Source organism: Drosophila serrata, unplaced genomic scaffold (genome assembly GCF_035046125.1).
Source record: "Drosophila serrata isolate PLE 108 unplaced genomic scaffold, ASM3504612v1 contig_32, whole genome shotgun sequence".
NCBI classification, from domain to species: domain Eukaryota; kingdom Metazoa; phylum Arthropoda; class Insecta; order Diptera; family Drosophilidae; genus Drosophila; species Drosophila serrata.
Window position 1 is genome coordinate 5,911 of NW_028256930.1, and position 22,229 is coordinate 28,139.

A 22,229-nucleotide genomic window follows, 5' to 3' on the forward strand; every position below is an offset into this window, starting at 1 on the left:
AGAGGAGCACTAAGGGTGCTAAAGTCAAGTGCCGCAATCGTTTTGGTTTAGGGAGTTAAGAGGGCGTGCCTCTCATATGGCACAAGCTGTTCATAATTTGTGCTGCCGGAAAAACAGAAGGAAAATTTTTCAAATTTTTTTTCTTCTTCCCCTTGTTTATTTGCCGCTGGGCTTGACTCTTTCTGTCAGTCTTCTCTTCTTTCCTTCTTTTTGCTTTTTTGAAGTTTATTACATTCAACTTTGTTTGGGGCCAAAGCCAAAGATTTCCTTCAAATTGAAGCAGACAAATTTAATGTCGAGATAAGAAAATATATATGTATAAGTGACACACACGCAGCTGGGTGAAAATTCAAGTTACCAGCAAAAGATGTGGGATAAAGGGGAAGGAACATTTTCTGGTAACATGAAACTTTCTTCATCTCCTCTGGTTTTTCCTCACTCTTTCTCCTTTTGGAAAAGAGAGAGGTATAGAATCACAGCTGGCAGTTGAAAATAACACTTATCGCCCGGGATATATGGGGAATGCTGTTGGGGGGTGGCCTCTATAAAAGTGGGTTTATAGATATGCGATCTTTGCTTTTTATTGGCTTTCATGGGTTGCGAAGGAGGTAAAAAGAAAAAAAACTCTCGCCTGTCGTTTGTAGTTTTCTTACTCAACTTAATCCCTTCTTATTGAAAACCAAAACGAGGCAAAAAGACTGCCCCACCAGCCCTTTAGATAAATCTTTATGTGTCTGAAGCGCTTTTCTCAGCGGGGTGCGGTGTGTATGTAGGGCACGTGCGGCCTGAAAAGCAGTTTTCAGTGGCTTGGGAGCCAGGAAAATGCCTGGCAACGCTTTAGACCAATTCGCAGTAGAGCAAATTTATGACTTGATTACAATACGCATACGCCCCGTGGGCCGCCGGGGACAAAGAACAACTTAGAGCCAGAGTCTGGCGGGAAATTAGGCGGGAAATGCGAGGAAAAACTTGTGTGCCAGTTGGTCCAAAGCAAATGGAAAATAATGTAATAATATGACAGAAGAAAAGAAGCCCGATAATGCACACAAAAACCAACTAGCAGCAAAGAATACAAAAAAAAAAGGAAAGATGGTTGGTTGGAAAAACCAACTCAGAAGAGTCGGAAAAAGGGGCGTGGTGTGGCTAAAGGCGTGGCTGTGTAAATTGTGGTGACAACAATTCAATTTAACGCCCCACTGAGCACAGGCGCTGGCCATTGTTTTCTCTTCGCTTTTTTACTCACTCACTATTTATTTTTGTTCTTTACTGTACTCTGTTTTCTATTAAATTTCATTTAAATTTAATTCAATTGATTACATTTCCTTTTGACTGCCGACGACACACAAGAGCTTGCTTAAATCCATTTAATTGCTGTTTAAAACAGCTCACACATCCTATATTTTTTACGATGTCCAGGCTGGTAGCTGTCAATTTATAATATGACATCGGAGTAAGATTGATTGATTGACTGACTGATGGATGGTTGGATTGAGGAATTGCAATGAGGCGTGCTGTCTGACTCTTGAGTTGCTGTCAATATTTTTGGTCTGCCAAAGCTCTCTTGCCATTGGCTTTTTCTTTTTGTCATTTACCACTGAGAAAATTAAGAGAAGTTGAAAAGCACAGAAAATAACGATTTATCGATACTGTATTGATATTTATGGCCAAGAGAATACAAAGCGATTTTTAGCGTTGTTTTTAATTTAAATAAATTAGCTAGCTCATACAGATAAGTTGAGTGCGATAAGTGCGATAAGTGCGATAGTGCAGAATATCAATATTAAAATTAAGGTATTCAATATGGTATTGAGAGATCTCGATATTGTCATCGACATGTCAAAATATATCACACTTTTCCTCTCTATATATCCATACAATCAATCAAGTAATTACTAATTTATAAGCTTATCTAAACAAATCTTTAACTCTCTAAATATGTATACATTATTCATATTGAATTAGGTAATTATTAAAGAACTCAAAATCTCTAAAAATCTAACTTTATTTCGTGTCTGACTTCACACTCTTCTTAGTGCTAAGTTAACAAAATAAAATCAAAAATTATTTCGGCAGCAAATGAAGAAATTTTTCATTCTATCAAATTACAATTCAATTGCCTTCAATGGCATGTGTTGTCCTGAAGCTAAAAAGCCTCGCCTTTGTAGCTCGGCTCCCGCTTTCTAGTCCTGCTTTTCCCCTCAATGCAAACACAAACTCACAGCTAAGTAAACGTGGATTCATTTCAGTTACGACCATAGAATACCCGACCTTCAAATAATTATTAGCATCTATATAAAATTTATTATATATATCTTTTATTTATGATTCTGACAGTCAATTTTTGGTGTGAAGATATTTATTATCTATGGACCTATGGAAGAATCTTGTTACCAAAACTCTCATCTACGTTTTGTATAGTTCCCTCTAATCCCATATACCTTTCCTATCCTTCGACTACCGGGTATCAGAATACACAAACACACCAGGACTCCACACACACATAGATTACAAATCTAATAATCAGCTTGCCAGCTAACGAATGGGAAAATGTTGATGGTGGAAATGCGAGGTGGAAAAGCCGTATGGAAAGAGAATTGTGAGGTAGAGTTCAAGGGGACACAAGAGTTGGGGGAAATGCGGTTACTGCTGCCGGTGACATTTGAATTTTTGGCCATTTTAGCGCAAATTTCTTCATTCTTTTTTCATTTTGCTTTGTTTTGTTTGTTGTTGTTACTGTTTATTTGTTTCTGTGCTACCCTACTCATGATTGTTTGGTTGGATTTGGTTCCGTGAGGCTGGTGCTCCTTTCTTTTCTCTCAATTCTTGTGCTCTTTTGCCAGAAAATAACGTGACATGCATAAATAATTGACTTTTCACAAAATGCGCCATGGCAGCGGTAACAAATACACAAACAAACAAAGGCAGTGGGAACAACAACAATAACAAATGCGAGCTGGAAGAGGCGGAAATGAAATATGGCGGAATGGTAAAAATGGCGAAATAGTGAATGCCAAAATGGCGGCGGCCATATTGTATTTGTAAGCGAGAGAGAGAGGGAGAGAGAGAGAGCGCATACAAAATGGCATAAAATATTTATTTGCAATGTGAAAGCAGCTGCCACATGACGAAGGAAAAAGCCCGATGAACGAGATAAGAGAGGGAAGAAAAAAGAGAGGTCCAGGATCAGCTATAACATATAAATAAATATATATATTTTAGAATCAGCCGAAATGGCACATCCACTTCGCCATTGATTTCCCTGCTCTCCAAATATTGTTCCTGATTGACAATTAATCAACTAAATGGACCTGTTATTCTTACCACCTATATAAACAAAGTATTCTCTGGAAATGTGAACACAATGCATACTCATCTAAATGGACAAATCAATTTGCCAAAATGAAAGCCAAACAAAGTCGAGATATTTGCCAACAACAAAAGGGCAAACAGAGTAAAAAAAAGGAGAATTCGAGCGGACTATGAACTGAAGTCCAAACTAAAAGCATAAATATTTAGACAGAATCTATTTTATATAAATAAACAGAACCACCAGTTGTTGGTCAAAGCATTTACGACATTGTTAAAGGACCCTCAAGTACGAAATTGAAGAGCATATTGGACAGTATTCATATATATTTTACCTTAATAGGTAAATTTAAAGCTTTTTAAAATGTTGTGCACATTGGCGGGTTTCTTTTATAAAGGATAAAGGATATTTTAACATTTTTTGATACCGAAAATATGTACATTTTATAAATAATGTTATTTAAATCTTTATCAATACGTATAATATATGATCAATTTTAAATCAACCTTAAAATATACTTCTCTAATTTAATACCCAACTTTACCCATAAATATTCCTTAAATGTTTTCCAAAAACAGCGCTTTAAAAACCTTTTCTATAATCCCTACAATGTAAGTGGGCAACCATCGAGTCTGGCCCATATTTTTAGTTGCAATTTTTTCGACAATTTGTCGCAAAGTTGTGCTTTTTTCTCTACCGCTTCTGGTTTTTATGGTCAATTTATAAACTCGGCTTCGCTGCGAAAGTGAACGAACAAATACTTTTACTTCCATTGTGCCTCCATAATAATTTATAAGCCATTTCTGTGGAACTGTTGCTGTTTTCTGGCACTTCTGGTAAAGCATTAACTCACATGGCAGGCGAAGTCACTTTTCGAATGTTCAATTTGTTGGCGGCCATTTGGAATTATTAATGGGCGGGCTTTGTTAGTTTTTCCAGGGGATTGGGGTATACAGAAAGGAATAACCATTTTCTGGCAGAGTAAATTCAATTTTGGTTAAAATGTTTTCAATGTAACTGCTTGCCTGGAGTCCTGTAATTGCATATGGTGTGGTGACATATGCCAAAAATGTGACTGCAATTCAAGAAAAGGCTAAAACCAGGATGGAGAAACGAGCAGTGAGCCTCGACGAGACACGAGATACATTTTTGGGTGGACATTTTGTGCAGTCGAAGGACTTCAAATGTCTGTGCATTGTTCTTTCGGTGTTTTGCCCCGTTGTGTTGTGTACTTTATGACTTGTAGTCACTCGAGATGTCCTCCTGCGTCCTCCCCCTCCTTTTTTTTGTGGCATTTCAAAAGTTTTTGCAGGCAAACATTTCCAACATTGTAGTTTTGGGTTTTTAGCATGTGACGCCATTTGTGGCACAGTCTGGCAAGAGCCCCCACATCACCACTTCCTTCCATCACATGGAAACTACGCAAGCTGAAAGCAAAAGCAAAGGCAAGAGCCCAAAAACCCAATAGCACTTTTTTACCCACACTCCTTAAGTAGAAATGGAACCAGAAAGGATCTAGAATTCTTAGTTCTAAACCCACACACACACCCCTGTATCCTTTTTCCCTATATGCCTTAAATCCTGTGAGTTCTCAAGTGTTGAGAGAACATTGCTGTTGTTGTCGTTGCCTTTTCTATTGTTACTTGTCCATACCCTAGAATAAAAGGGATTATACACACAAGTTCCGGATAAACTCGAAGTCTTAATTAAATTAAACTGTGTTTAAGGTATTAAAAACCAAGAAAACCTTTTAAAATCTATTTCTGAAAATGTTTGAAATACATTTTTATTTAGTAAAAGCTAAGGACAAAATATTTCTTCACTAAAATTGGTAAAAGAATATATCATAAAATATCATAAAGACATAATACTTCATCCCTAAAATTGGTAAAAAGAAAATATCATAAAATTGTCACTTAATCAAGGGACCAAGAGCATTCACTTATCCTTTTTAAGGACTCCCTTCCAGGGTGCTAACCAAGTCTCCAAGTTTGACCAACCTTTTTCACTTATTTGCTGTACTAGTCACGAGCTTCCGTTTTGTTTTCTTTTCCGACTTGGACAGGGACGATGTGGTGGAAAATGTCCAACTTCTGCCAATGCCTTCAACCTTACCCACCTTGGTAGGGACTAGGGAAAAAGAGGAGGAAATTTTTTGCCTCCGCTTCACCGCTTTGTTTACGACCAAATCCAAAACAATGGCATTTTTGCACATGAGCGCATTCGAGCCAAGTTCTGCTGGCTGTCGTCATACACTTAAACTAAACTTTTTCAGCTGCAGAACCGAGCTCTGCCCTGCTCCTTCCGTGTGACTAAAAGTCTTCCTGGCCTCGACTTGTGCTGCATATTTAATCCTTTTTTCTCCTGGCTCCCTCTGGCCAGAAGTGAATTATTACGGGCATCTTTCCGGCTCAAACAGAAGGGTGAGAGGGAAAATGGATATTCCAAAGAGAACGAGTCAGAGTTTGCTCCTTTGGAATTGCAATTGCCCGAATCATTCGACTCATTGGCTTGCCATTTCTTCTCATTTTGCTTTTTTTCTTGCACTTTTCCCCAACTCATCTTTGTTTGCTGTTCGCATTAGTAATACAAATTGCACGGGAAAAGTTCAACAAACTGCATTAAAAATGGAGCAAATACAAGGATTGAGAGAGGGCTTGTAAAAAACCAGAACACATCCAGGCTGATGGTAAAAAATGTGCTGTTATTTGGGTCCAAACTCAGGCTGTTTTTTATTGCCATTTTATTGATTTAATATCTGAGCGATTTGGGGAGTTTGTGTAAGGCGAACTTTCTTCCAAAAAGGTTAAAGGAATTTATAAGCTGAATAATTTAGAAAAATTAATGCAATTTATCAAAGAACTTGCAAGTAAATAAATTATGTAAAGTGCTTGTCAAATAAGAATTTAAAAGTTATAATATTGCATAGCTCGTAACTCTTCTTTAGAGTCAGGAAATATTAGAAACTTAGGAGAAAATCTATTGTTTTACCAATTAAAAATCATAAATATATATTATATACTCTATTTATTATTTTTTATAATCGAAAATAGCTCAGACTTAATAGAATTTTGATTTACCGTCATATAAAGTACAAAAAAATACAGAAACAGTTCTCATAAATTCCATTAAACTTTATATATCATAATATTTATACACCATATACTATTAATTGAGTTTATATTCAGTGAAATCACAATGCGAAATTGAATTTATGGGAAATGCATTAAAAAACAAGAAGGTAAATAAATATTCGTGTTTAAAAATCAACTTACCATCGATATTAATTGGCGGAACCGCAACGCACTTTTGGATGATGGTTCGTTCCGATTGGTTTGCCTCAATTCGTTTTTGCTTGATGCTGGGAAAAATAAAATAAAACAAAAAAGCCGGAAAAAATCCGAAATGGAAATATGAATAAATTGATTTATGACGGCAGCAGGAAATCGATGAATCAAATGCACGGTTAAGCAATAAAGCCAAAGCTGGCCGTTTAATAAATGTCCCGACTGGATAGGCTATCATCGTCTATGGGGGATATATAACGATGATTACACACAGGGCAGGGAATCAATAAGGGAGGGGACAGTTAAGGCTAACGATTTTATATATTTCACTTAACGTTCTAAGACTTTCGTATTAAGAAAGCATTTAAGTTATCACAAGCAATCAATCTGAACGGGAGACCTTAATTAATACAATTCCCCTTTTTAAGCTCCATCTTCAACCCTCTTAAGCCAAGACCATTATTTAACAATACCATTTTGTGTATTTATTGACTTTATCGAGTGTCAAAAATAGCATCACAATCAGCAGAGCTAATAAAAACACAAACATCAAGTTGGCAAATAAAAACCTCCAGCCAAAGGACGAAACCACATCGAATATCGAGCACTAAATCAAAAAATAGAAAAAGCAGTGGGGAAAACATTATGAAATCAGCGAGGCTCAGTCCCCAGTTGCAAAAGGGAAAAACTTTTGGCAAAGGAGCATTACTTGGAAGTATACTTATGTCATATTATTGACGATGATGGCAAATGAGGCGAAAGGAGAGGGAACGTGCCTGTCTGTCAGCAATTTCATCAGCTTAAACTGATGACAGTTGAAAAATGTGCTACGATATTTTTTTCTTTTACTCTCTTTTCCCATTTTCCTGGCTGTTTTTTTTTCTATATTTAAAAATACATAAAATGGCGGTTGACATTTGACAGGAGGAGAGAAAAACTCGCGAGAGAAAAGGACACACAGAGGGAAATATTTACTGTGAGTTTTAAGGAGAGCTAAGGGATGTGTATTGCTATAAAAATATATATTTAGCATTTACAAACATTAAATTAAGTTAAATTTAAGCTTTATTTATTTATATTTCTTGACAGGAATAATATTTCTTTATGTTTCCAGTTTAAGTTATTCATGAATAAGTTTCTCTTGAAGGAATTTAAAGTTTTACTTCCTTTCAGTGTACTAAAATACCTAATTATTCGAAATTCAACTATAATATTTTTAATTCTTTATAATCCTTAAATAAAACAGTATTCTAGTTATGGTTTTTATTTATATATTTCAGTGCATATGGCTGTCAATGACGAGTTCCCTGTTAGGCTATGGAGAAAGGCATTCAGAGGCAGCTGCGTGACATTTTGCAAAGTGTTCGACCCTTCAGCCTTATGCAAATGACTTGCGCTGCCTTTGGTTTTGGTGTATTTTCTTTTTTTCTCTCTTTTAGGAAGACCCTAGTACTGGTTTCCGAAAATCAAACAGTAAATCGAAAGCAAGCGCCGCAGGTGTCCTGTGACATTCAAGCTAGGCGTTTGTGCCACAAAGTGTCAAGCATATCAGACGACAAATCGGCCACAAACAGTGTCAAATATTGCCACCACAGAGGCAGGCCACACTCGAGTCACTCGAACTCAAAGCATCACCCACATAACCCCGAAAGGAAGCACCTCCCACAGTGGCACTTTCAGTATCCTACCGCAAGTGGGAAAGTTATATCCTGCCCCATACCCCAGCAAAACTTTCCACATGCCGGAACAATTTGCTTCGGACCGGAGACAAAGCCTTCGGCTGATGCTGTCCTCTGCATAGCAAATATTGCTTGTAATTTAATTAATCTCCCACGAAAGTATGAAAGTTTTGACCTGAAGCTAATGGGAATGGGAATGGGAATGGGGATGGATTGTGGGATTAGCACAGCAAACTTTCTCAAGCTGGAAAAACTATTCGTGGCTTATGCAATCAAGCTGGAGTGGTGCAGTGGAAATTGTTATTGAGAGAGAGAGCTTCTATAAAAAATATCAGTAATTTTATAATAGACTAGCTGTACCCTGCCACGTTTCTCTGTGGCATATTATGGTTAAGAGGCACTTCTGAATACATCAAGGTTCTGGCAAAATCATCTTCCTGGCATAAGGTGAAGAAGGCAGTCAGAGTTGTCGCTGGCCGATTCAGGACTCTTTCTTGCACATTTTTTCTGTGAAATAGACACGTTGACCATTCTCCAAATGGACTGCCACGTTTCTCTGTGGCATATTGTGGTTGAACGCATAAGAAATAAGTCAAACAAAAAATAATCATTTTCAAATTAATTTAATTCTGTAATACTTGTTGGTATACAATATTCTTTGTTTCTCCATTCGCCGCGTAAATATAAAGATTTTTTGGTTTTCCGACTCGTGAACACGCAACATATAATTGTCCGTGTGAAAAACAATCTTCATCCAAATCCAGACCACACAACTCCAGAGATTGACCTTGAGCTTTATTTATGGTCATTGCAAACGCCAAACGAATGGGAAACTGCAATCTCTTGAACTGGAACGGTGTATCTGTCGGGATCATAGGAATCCTAGGAATGAGGACATCTTCACCTTTGAAAGGACCCGTTATGATCGTCGCTTCTACTATGTTGTTCATCAATTTCTTGACTGCGAGTCGCGTACCGTTGCAGAGTTTCGGCTGATTTATATTTCGGAGCATGAAAATCGGCACACCTATTTTTAATTTCAATATGTGTGGTGGCATTCCAGGCAGATCAAGTGAGTTTAGAAATTCCGTAGGGTAATTAACGGCTTCCTCTGCCTCCACAACGGGGTCTATCGACTTATATGTAATTTCGTCAGTTTCTATGCTTTTTTGGATTACATGATTGAGCTGGTAGACATATTTGTTCTTGGCAGCGAGAATCGCTCGTCCACTGAGCCAATCGTGATTCCTATAATTTATTCGGATATTGGGGAACACTTTTTGGATAAGTTCTTCCTTCGATGTAACTAAATTACAGAAATTCCCGGGCAATACTATTTTTCTCGACGTCTCATTGACTGGCAGCTTTCCGTTCCCAATGTCCAGTAGCTGTCGTGAGAATACGTCGGCTGAGTCATCGTTCTGTAACTGGACACGCATATTCGTCTTCAACTGTAATGTACGTACATGTTTCCACAATATAGAATATTTCAGGCAAGCATTTATCTCGTCAGCTGGTGTCGATCGGGAAATCACAGGCAACGTTTGTCTGAAATCCCCTGCGAGCAATATTAACGCGTTCCCATGCATTGCTCTCAGCCGCTCAGTCTCTCGGAAGGAGGCCCGTTCTTCGTAATCTTACGTCTTTTTGCTTCTGTATTGCGAATACAACGACCCAATATCGACTTTTTTGGTGGCATGACTTCGTTTTTTACTGAACCTGAACAAAAAATAAAATTTTTATCTCCAATTTCTTCTTTCAATATGTTTTTAATATTTGACAGGAAATGCTTTGATTTGCCTGTAGAGGGCGCAGTAGTAGGGGCACGGGGAAACGCTAAAAAAATAGATATATTCGCAACCGCAGATAAGCTATCAACATCAAAAGTAGTCAATAACCGAGCTGGAACCTCAACGCATGTTCTCTAAAAATTTGGGCTTAAACGGTTCAGAACTATTCAAGTTTCTTCTTTCAATTAGTTTTGAATGTTTGACAGGAAATGCTTTGATTCAGCTGGCTGCCTGTAGATGGCGCAGCAGTAGGGGCACTTGGAAACGCTAAAAAAATAGATATATTCGCCACCGCAGATAAGCTATCAACATCAAAAGTAGTCAATAACCGAGCTGGAACCTCAACGCATGTTGTGTAAAAATTTGGGCTTAAACGGTTCAGAACTTTTCGAGTCTATGAAGGATGTAGACACGAACAGAGCATTTTTATATATATAGATTATATTCGAATTTGAGTTATGTTCAATATTAATAATCAGTGCTTAAAGGGAATACCATATTAAGCATATGTCAAAGTTGAAAGATATCATTTCTTTACTTTTGGTTAAAGTTAAAACAATATGAGTAAAATTTATTAGATTTATTTTTCACTCCAGATTACTTTGACCGATTTCCGATTTCATCTTTTAATTAATTTGCAAACTGCAAACTCGGCTTCCCTTCTTCGTTTCCTTTCTTGTTTTTAATTAAACTATTTCCCATGATATTACCACCACATCTAATATAAACATTTCAATACTTTATTTACTTTATTTTGAAATTCATTAATCTCTGTCTCTCAAAATCAAATATTTGTTTTGTTTAGCCCACTTAATGAGCTCTCACTGTTCCTGCATAAATTTTTGGATATCAATTAAATGCTAAACACAAACACAAAACATGGGCTTGTTGGGCAGAGCGTTGAAAATCTATTAGGATGCTAGACGAAAAGTTTTTCCCAATTTTGGCACGCAGTTTGATTAATTTTAAGACAATAATCATAAAGGAGGTTCATTCAGTCTGTCCTGCTCGCACCCGCTTTAATGCGTTTACGTGCCTGCAAGAATCTCTATAGCATACTTATCCGGGCGGCGCTCATAGAGAACCCAGGCACGTCTCCTTCTCCGTAGTACGAGTATTCTCTCTCCTTTTCCTTTCCGGGTTAGTTAATTTCGCCGCCTCGAAGGCAGGAACTTTAAGTCGATGGAAAACTTAATCAAAGTTCCTTACAGCTACCCGTACGTAGGTCTGGAGCACAGCTCCTTCGTTTGGTCCTGCAGCTGGGAAAGTTTCTCTTTCGGGTCGGTTGGGTTCGGCTTGGTTTGGTTTTTTGGCCCAAAAGAGTTTTGGGCACGCAACACTACGGCCAATGGCTTCGTTAACTCGTTCGGGGGCTTCCCTCTCGGCTTTATGTTTTCACCTGGCCAAACGGTTTGCGTGTTTGGATGTTATTTATAATATGCTAAGCTCCCTGCTCGCTTCTCCTTTTTGGCCACGTCTGCAAGCTCGCCGGAAGCCTTCAACTTGACCAAGGCAACGGGGCAAAATAAGGATAAAATGCACTACTTGAAGATCCTACACTGAGAAAGACTGATAAGTTTTGCTGAGTGGGAAATACTCCTTAGAAATTTTCTTCTATCATTTATCATATATGGTTGAACTTGAGGCAATTTGTTTCTAGTTTTATCTACAGGTTTTTAATGGTCAGTCGTTTGAGATCATTAAATTGATTATTCAAAAACAAATTAAATAATTATTTATTCATTACCCAATTTTTTACAGTGCTCAATACCTTGCTTTCCCCTTTAGCCGTCCCTCTGACGGAGACTCTTCAATGGGTTTTGCCTTTGTGGCGTTTAACTTTTAATTGGATTTCAGTTTTTGGCTTAGTTAATTGCTAAATGAGTTCAACACTCGCTCCTGTCGCTCCTGTTGTTATTGTTTCTGGTGGTCTGTGCAAAATATTAGCGCATAATTTCAATAATTACTTCCACCGACTGACCACTGAAAACCCCCATCGCCTGGCCCTTGGCTGCTTAATCATTTGCATATTTCATTCGAATTTCAACGTTTCACTCGGTGTTCCTTTGAATAATTATCCTGCAAAATGAGGAACTCTTCTAATTTAAGCTGTGAGTTTAAAACTTGTTTAGGTTTAGGTTTCCCATTGAGCAGACGGAAATCCCTACTTTAACTTGTTTTAATTTAAAGAATCTTCCTGGATAGCTTTCCTCCATCAAAGGTCAGTTGATCTCTTGGCTCCGCACATTCCGGTGAATAATTTCCATATTAGGTTCATTGAAATGGATTAAAAGGAGCTCTAGGAAACGAAAGAAGAAAAAAAAATCGAGAAAATTCATCACTCAGCTTAACCAAAAATTTCTTAACAAGTAAAATGCCAAATGCCACCCACAGAGAGAGAGTCATACCACCAAAAATCCGAATTGAACCTCTCATCTTACCCACCCGGAATACATTCCGACCCGTATCGCCCGTGTAAACACATTCAGCGCCATCAACAATTTATCACGGCAAACTGAACGAAATCTCATTTGCAAAAGAAGTCGGAAAATTGAGCGGGGGAAAAAGTTTACCAATGTTTTCCAAGGGCCGGGGCAGCCTCCAGAGCTTGTCAAACTGTTTGGTTGAAAAGAAAGAAAAATAAAATAGAGAGGAAAAACCCGAAAAAATAAAACATGACCAGACGGAAGCTGCGACAAAGCAAATTTATGTTTTGGGGCAACAAAAGCCAGGAAAAGCGAAAGGAAATGCGTGCAAAAAAGGGTTCTGGGGAGTCTGGAAAGTTGAGGGAAATAAATAAGGAAATAACGTTTAACTTTCGCCGTGGCGTAGGGCAATCAAATTCTACAAGCTGCGCCTGGGGAGAGTTTTCCATCTCCTGGATTTCTTTGCTCCCTGCCTCATTTATCAAAATCACCAGAAGAAATAAAGAAATATGAGCGTCGAGTTGGGCAATTTACAATGCTGATCCCAATATGATTGCCAAGCGGAAAGAACTACAGAGAGAGAGAGATTGAGAGTTGGCGAAAAAATATATATATTATATCCTTTTTGCCTTTGTCCTGTGGCATTGAAAAATGAAAAATTTCCACCAGGAGCCAAAAAAACAAAAGGAGAGAAGTCAACAAGCAACGAGTGGATGCAGACACTTAAAGGAATGTGTCACCTAGCTCCCTCACATCCTTCGTATAAATCGTCCTTTTTGGCCTCTGGCAAAATTGTTGCAGCCAAATTTACGCAAACATTTGGCTCTGGCAATCTCGAGACTTTACGGGGTGACTCAACTTGGACTCTCCTCCGGGAGAGTGTGTCTGTGTGTCCTGGGTTTTTGTCTCGGTCTGGTTAATGGTGCACAAGGACTTTAAACTTTTTTATTGTCAACTGAAAAGTTTTGGTCGCTACCATCTCGTTTATGCGTTGCATGAACCTCACATTTTATTCAAGAATTATACAATTTTAAAGATGGAAATGTGAGAGATAAAAGTGGAAGAGTAACTCTGTCAGAGTTAGAAAATGCATAGAAATGGGTTTGTTCCATAATTATGGAGATAATTGTAAGGTTTTAACATTGTATTTCCTAAAGTTCTTTAATGAAAGGGAATGAATTGTAAAGATTTTAGAATTAAATACTTCTTAAATACTCAATAAACTATATTTTTCAAGATTTTATTATACAAATACGAATAATAGGAACCTTTATTTCCGCAATGAACCCAACGTTCTTTCACCAAAGTCCTCATTAGTTTGCACCAACATTTTTCACAACACATCCTGCCACAAAGAGACACACACACACTCACACCGAGCTGGTGGCATGTCAAAGGATAGGATGGGTATCCTTGCCAAGCTCCGTATCCTGCCTTATTGCAGCAAATGATAAATTTTGCATTTTCTTGCATGGTCTCCACATTTTTTCGGGACTGGTGTTCCTTTGTTGTCTGGCGCGTGGCATTAAGTTCTTGGCAGCACAGATTGAGTGTCCTGGCAGGCTATAGTTGGATATATACAGGGGGAGGAGGAGGAAGACAGGATGAAAAGCCTGGTGTGGCATGTAAATAAGTTGCAATGTTGCTGCTGCAGGGATTTGGTCCTCAAAGTTAACGAACAGGCTAGATCCTTCGTCACTTATAATTTATGGCCATTAGAAAGGCGACTTAAAGAGGAGCAACCTTTGACCAAAACCCCAACTCAGCTGAGCTCCATCTCTCTAGCAATTTGCCAAAGCAGATTTCCCTCTGCTCCACTATTAGGTATTCCCACCTGGCATAAAACAAATGAAACGGTTTCCATTTCCCACTTCATTAGCATTTCGTCCTGTCACGTTTCCCCAAAATAAAAATGGCAAGCCACTGGCCGGGTCCCACATGGCACATTCGCATCCTGCCATTAGGGCAGAGCCTGTAAATCAAATTGCTGGGAACCCTTTTCTCGGGTCAAGACATTCTATTAGTTGGCCATTTTCACGCCCCGAACGGGTGCTCTGCAAATGAACCTTTAAACTGAGCCCCGAAAGGTGACCCCTCACACATATCGCCACCTTGAAAAACACCCACGCACACCTTTCACCCAACACACACACACACACAGCTGTTACGCAGGACACACCCCCTGTAGCATGGAATGTCCTCTGACTAGACAAGCGCATTCAAACATCAATAAATTAAAGGTACAAATGTAATTTCGCATCCCAACAACGATGGGCAAAAGGAAAAAATCTAGAAATACCAAGCCATAAATAAAGTACAATTGCAAAGTCGAGACTTTAAATGCTCTACGAAATCGATATTCATAGTCCTGTAGATAACATCAACAACTTAAGGGATTTCTTGAAATATAAAAGAAGGCAAAACCAAAAAGGGAAATGGGATAATCCAGGAGTTTTAGTTTCTTATTTGATTTGATTATAAGCAGTTTTTAATCCTATTATATGTTTTATGATTAAAGAATCTAAATTTCGGTATTCGATACCAATTAATTTTTAAATAATGTTAGTCTATTTATATTATGTTCCCTTTCAAACTCCTTGTTAATATTATTATGCCCCTTGAAAGGGCATTAAAAGAAGGAAATAAAATAGCGGAAGAGCAGAAAAAAATAAATAAAAATATATATATATTTCCTCCCCATTTCTTTTTTTCCTGGGCAGGACATAGATTAGGGTGTAGCCATGGCAATGACTGAAAATGAAACCCCTCCTCCGCCCAGGTCACGTCTTAATGTCCTACTCCCCCTATCGATACTTCCCAGTCGTCCTTCCTTCTTCCCCCATTCAGCTCACCCTCGGCTACAGCCTGGGGCAATATTTTACTCATTTTATGACACGCATTCCTCATATATGTACCACCTTTTTCTAGCCAAAACAAATTGCAATTTCCAGCCGAGACTGTTTATAATGTGTATGTTGTTGAAATGAGATGAGAGCACTTTCAATCTGCCATTTTGCTACCTTTACACCTCATCGTCATCTGCCCATCATCATCGTAATCATCAAGGGGCTGGCTGGACATTGAGTCGAGTTTCACATTAGGGGAAGGTGATTCGTCCCCACAGGTGAATGGAAAGCCGGGAACCCCTCGAAAAATGGCAGCTGCAAAAAGGAGTGTGAAGTAATGTGAATTGAAGCACTCGCATGACAACTCGAACCGACCCCTTCGAAAAGGGGAAGACCCTGTTTTTATGCCCTATCCATTACCGCCGGCTGAGTGAAATTAATGGGTCGGAAAGTGTTGAGATTAATCATGGCCGCCGCACTGGTCGCGGAAGTAGCTGCGTCCCCATTTATGTCCTCAAAATCCCTGCGCCAGTGTCCCTGTGCCTATGCCAGGTCCTGTGCCTGCTCCAGCTCCTTCTGCCGCTGCATTTGCTCATTAAGATCTGACGCAATCTGGGCAACTTTATCATGCAACCAAAAGCTTAAAGCCCCCAGTAAATGGGACTGCGAGGAACTGGAAATTGGGAGCGTTAAAATGGAGACAGACCAAAGGAAGCATTCATAGCAGCATTTTCATAAGGGAACAGGGGAAGGAGCTGCAAGGAAAAGGAAACCTGAATACCTGGTATATGAAACTTTAAGCCAAAGTCTAGAATAAAACAGAGAAGTCGGAAAAGAAATCAAATATATTCACGACATGAAGGCACCCTAAGAAATACAGAGTTTAATAATATAAATTCTATAAGAATTCAAATTTAATTCTACTGTTTTCATTGTAATTTATTTTATTTTTAAAACTTTAAAACTAAACTTCTTTAGTTATAAAAATAGTTATGTTTCAAGTAGTATTATCAAATAATTCTCATAATAATCATAAGAACTATAACTTTTTTATGGATTTTTTCCTTAAGATAAACTTCAATACATATATATCATATTCCTTTATTTACATGCACATATTCCACGGTACTCAAAGCTGTTAAATATAGAGCACAGACCAAAAAGAACCTAGACAGGGGAAGAAAATAGAAAGAAAAAGAGAGTGGGCCAAGGAAAGAGACAGATAAACAGAGAGAGACCAACGGTCTCGACATAGAAACATAAATTAAGCAGGAATCTAAGGCAATGTGGGTAGGACTTGGTTTTGAGGGGGGAAATTCGTGGAGTCACCAGAGTTGGACTCCTGCAAAAATTTTGAAAAACTTCCGTGCGGGCGGACAGAATCACAAAAATGTTTTAGGCCAACTTTCAGGCACTCCGACCACTCCGGCAAATCTGAGTCTGAATTAGAGAGTCCGGTAGAAAAGGTGGTAAAGTAAGCAGAGATAAAAAGACAGAGACTACCTTCCCTCCCTGGTCACAAACTAATGGAAGTCGCTGGGAAATGTACATATCAGAGGGCGTGAAATGTGATAGGGAGCGGGAAAACACCAAAGTTGACTAAGTGACACACATAGATAGCATAGGCACACTCCCAAAAACAAATAGAAATATTATCATACCTTTAGATATAAAAGTTTCTGGTGATATTAAAACCACCCACAATAAGGTCGTGATAAATGGGGAAGGTGCCCGAATTATGGAAAGAAACAATTTGCTTTGGCACTTTAAAAATCAATATTAGTTTAATGATAATACAGTGAGCTGAAAAATATACCAAATTATTGTATTATTAACTCTTTCACTTCACTATACTATACAAATCGAGATAATATATTTACACCTAACACTAAAGAAACCTTTTACTTGAAATAAATACCTTTTCTTATTAGTCAAAAAGAAAGTCTCCATTAGAAACAAAATTCCTGCTATTTTACTAACAACTTGTTCTGGCCTCCTGACAATTTGTAATAAATTGAGGCAAAGTCTGGCATTCGTTATTATCTGACACCAGAAACCCGTAAATCGGAGACCAAAAACCAGAGGCTATTTTCGAGTCATTTTTCAATATTTTCCTTGGGTTCACTCCTTGCATGTGTCTTTGGCTTTCCACTCGTTTGTCACTCGAGTCCAGAGTGCAAAATGATAAATATCCAGGGACATAGTACAGAGAGAGAGGGTGCAGGACATAGGAAACTCCTACGACCCCGGTTCTCCTCCACAACCACTTGTCCGTCTTTTCTCATTTGCACTCGAGGCGATTCAAGTGGCACACTGGCTCCCACTTGGGCTCCCACTTTTTCGGAGGGGTTTTTGTGTTTTATGGCCCGGCCACTTGAAGTGATATTTCCTCAATTGATAGATACCCGCAGGGAGCTCCTCCCTCCTCCATCTCCTGCTTCAGAAGAATGACTAAGTTCCGGCGGACAGGACAGACCGTAGACAGGCCTCAATGTGGTTATCGACAAAAGATTTTCAAACAGGCTCCGACAGGCTCCTGGTTTCCCCCTCCCTTGGAGGACACCAGCTAAACACGTACTTTTCAGCGTCTGTCAAACGTAAATGAACGAAAGGAAGCGGCAACCACATCCGTGGGAGGATGCCAGAAATAAAAATGGACAGGTGGAGGCGATGGATACGAGGAATGGCAATGAGATGGTTTAACCACGAACCAGGATAGGAGAGCTCTTCCGCTGCCCTATCAGGTCCTGGTACAGTTCTATAAAAGTTTTGACATTTAGCTCAAGGTATTTCACAATTCACATTACAGTAATAACATTAAGGATCATCTTTTAAAATGGTATATCCTTTATTTGATCCTGAAAACCTTTGATTGTAATCTAAAGTAGAGTATAATACATTGTATACCTTTGATTTCAAAATTTATAACCATATTTAAAGTCCTTAATGGCAAATATATTTTTCTAAACTTTTTATTATAGATATTTCCAATCACTCTAAAGTAAAGGCAAAAAGTGAATTTACTTCTGAAAGCTTATATTTATATTACTGTTAAACAAGCACCTATTAAGCATATATTTTACAATTTATATACTTATTTATCTTTAAATATATATATGTATACAGAGTCTCTACAAAATTTATCTCAACACTACTTTTAACGGCACTTAAAGTTTGTTCCATTATATATTGTACAAAAGGTCCCAAAGTTCGGCAAGCAAAAGAAAATTCCCTTGATATTCTTCCGCCTGTTATTCTTATCGATTTTTGGTTTACTTTGGTTTTGCTTAGTTTCCCTCCACGATTTCCGTGTCTGAGTGTCAGTGTGTGTGTGCCTTGTCGGAAAATAAAGTTTTTCTTTATTTTTTCATCTGGTTTTTCGGCGGAGTAACATAGAGATAGAGAGAGAGAAAATGAGGGGGCAGAGCGAGAAGTAGAGACAGAACTGTCAAACAATGCGACGGCGAATGGCGTTTGAATAACACTGGCAAATGCAGTCGAGACTTGGGGATTCCCAGAGAGAGTGCTGCCAGGAAGTAGGGGATGATGGTTAGTTTTTGGGGGGAGGGTGGAGTGGAGCAAACACTAACAGCGACAATTCAGGCTGAAGTACCTCGTGTACACAATTGTAATTTTCGTAAATCTGAACGACAACGACGAACGGCACAGCGAAAAAGCCGAAAAAGCAAAGATAAACTCGGTTTGTTCGGAGATCTACACAGATATAGCTAACCCCACTTTCCCAAAAAGCTCTTCAACTGCTCCTCCTTCAGTTTCAAGTTTAGTTTTAATGAAGGAAATTTCATTTGGTCAAGTGAAACTGAAGTGGAATCACTTCATCAGGCCATGCTAAGAGCAGAGAGTGGAAAGGAAATGCGCTGGGTCTCTGTTAAATAAGTAAATATTTATGCTAAAATAAACTCTATGAGCAAAATACCTTTTATATTACTAATTCTGTTTTTGTTTTAGTAAAATAAAATACGATTCAATTGACACCTGAAAAGAATACCCTTCAAAAAGGCAGTCAAAGTTATTAACACATTCTCTTCGAGTTCAATTTTTTTTCATTCCAGGGATTTGAGTTTCTCTACGGACAGTAGCAGGTAGCCCGAATAATTGATGGCAATTATTGTGACACGGACAATGACGAGAGGTCGTTCCAGACCCATCCTCCCTAAGCCGCAGATCGTAATCTTCGAAGAGTCCTGCTCAGGATACACACTTAAGCACTTTCGATTAACGCAGAGCGCACAACAACCAAAGCAAACAAATTGCGAAAAGGCTATTATGGCCACAAAGGATCGCGAGGACTCAGGTAGGCGAGTGAGTCAGTGCTTAAGGAAGGATAGGGACATAAACACATACATATATATTCCTTCAGGGGAGATCGCAAACAAGGACAGGATAGCAGGTGTGCCAACGCATTGGAAATCAGTTAAAGCAACGGACACAAAGCCTGAGACAGGAACAGAGATACACATGCACTGAGATACAGAATTTGAAGTTAACTTAATGTAGGAGAAATATATAGTTTTCTATCTTGAATCCTGTATAATATTTTTTTACATTATGAACTACCCAAAGAAGTAAGAGAAAGTATGGAAAAAGGTTCTGCAGGTCCAATCAATTGATTATTTTAGTTGATATATCACATTAAATTTCTTCAATATCCTCTCAATAATCAATATTTTCTCTCTGTGATACAGAGGCCCTAAAGCCCAGATCCAGACCGTGGATCGTCGTTTGCACCTGCCACAACTCAAATCAAAGGAGACACCATATAGCAGACCCAAGGCAGGTAACTCGATCCCGATCGCCGACATCTGTTGTTGCTGGACTCCTGGCGATTTTTTTGGGGCAAAGGGAGCGGAACTTATTTCGCGAACCAGTCGTAATCAAAGCCGGTTTTATTTAAACTTTTTTGTTGTTGCGGTCGAGGGTAACCCAAATTTTGGCGGATACCGTTGGCCATATAATTTTCGGCATTAGCTTTGTTCAAATTAATGGTCAGGCAACGCAAGGCAGTTGGAGATTTCATCTGCGTTTAAAGGCAGCTGTTAGATTTCAGATGCAGTTCAGTTCAGGAAGATGAAACTCGTTTGCTTGATATTTTTTGGCAGTTATGCGTACACTAAGCAACAAGGTTAAAAGTTTATTAACTTGTAATATAAGAATTATTATTTACAATTAATTTTATAGGCAGTGATTTCGATCTCTTTCAGAATGATAAAGAAATCGCTTCAATGATATTCAATGATAATAATACTTAATCTGTTTTTTTATAAAATTAATTACCCTTGTTCCCCAAAATAATATCTTTTCCGGCAGGAGAATCTACCAATTAAATAAAAAATACCTGCAGAACCCAAAGCAAAAGCACATTAAGCACCAGCAATTAAGCATTCCACAATTGGCTCAATTGATCAAAGGAAGACTGGGGTTAATGTGATTGCATTTTAAATGGCAATTTGCGATGAAAATTTCAAGAACTTCTGCCATATTAACAGCGATACACATTCCCTTCTTTTTTTTGTTGTATTTTCACGTAATTAAAAGTTTTTGCCAGCCGCAAATGAAAAAGGGGAAGTCCCGGTGAATGCGTGGGGGGCGGGGTGCGCTTAATCGATTTTTGATTTCTTAACGATGGGTTTGGTTTTGGGTGGAGAGACCAGGAAACTACGCAAAACCTCCTATCGGTTGTTTATGGCTAATGGATATTATCGATTGACATGTATTTTTACTTTTATCAGACATCAGGCAATTATTAAATCGATAGCGAATTGCTAGAAGCTAGAAGCCGGTAATTGAGTTGGTTATTACATGCATGCCTTGAACTTGATGGCTGGTTAGTGGGTGGTGTTTTTGTGGGTGTGGTTGACCCAAAGGGTTGGTTTTTGGGGTTGGTTTTAGAGGAACTTTGATTGGATTGAGTTTACTGCGGGTTAGACAATTTAATTTGGGACACTAGAGTGACCCACATAGAAATTAAGCAAAGGGAATTAAGTGGTTGTGGAGGAGTTTAAACGAATACCTAAGGATGTATGCATAATGGGGAGATACAAAGATAATCAATATTTTTCATAAGACTTTCACTCTGCACTTTCCTTCATAGATTACTGTACAATTACCTTTCAATTAGCACTCCCCTACTTGTTCTTTCCTCAATTGCAGACAATCTTCTGATACGCATATCACGGGGAGTCCCTTTTGGGGCAATAAAATTAAATCCTCACATAAATTATGCTCCATTTAATAAAGCTGAAGAGCAGGAGACTTTGAAGGAAAGTTAAGAGCAACCAAAAAGTTAAGGGCAACGTGGAAGTCGGAGGTAGCAATTCGTTGGCATTTATAATACTCAACTGTCAACAGGAAAACGGAGGAGGATGATGATGATTATGATGATGATGACTTGGCGCAAGTGGCTTCGTTGATGATACGAAATATAAAAGTCACACAAGTCACGCAACTCGCATTTGAGGACATCAATGCGGCAGAAAAGGATCTTTGGTATCCAGGTTCAAAGAGACCCGGCCGATAAGTCCAAAGCCGAATGGCATACTTTTCCTACCGGCTTACAGCCATATGTGACGTGACTGGCTTTATGCGCTTGTTTTTTTCTCAGGAATTTCCATACCATTCCATTCCATGGAAAAGCGCCAATCTGCACTTGCTTTTTATTTTTTATACTTTAAGCTTTAAGCAAGTAATTTGCATAAAATGCGCGACAGACAGACGGAGAAAAACCAACTCACGCCGAAAGCTAACAAGGATTAAGTGAAGGGAGACAAGGAAGATTGGGGGGAGAGAGCGGCAGAGTCGGAAAAGCGAGACAGCCAGAGGAAAGCCGGCGAAAAATGACTTCAGGATGCCATGTGGCGATGGGGGAAAAACTTA

General features: G+C 38.6%; 1 long non-coding RNA gene across 1 annotated transcript in view; it reads right to left on the reverse strand.

Moving 5' to 3' along the window:
* Positions 1-644: 644 nt before the first annotated feature.
* The window catches only part of LOC147645019 (uncharacterized), a 31,729-nt gene continuing 10,144 nt past the window's right edge, over positions 645-22,229 (reverse strand). The window contains exon 2 of the long non-coding RNA XR_015271854.1: positions 645-6,668. This is a non-coding gene — a long non-coding RNA (uncharacterized LOC147645019). The remainder of the gene's footprint in view (positions 6,669-22,229) is intronic.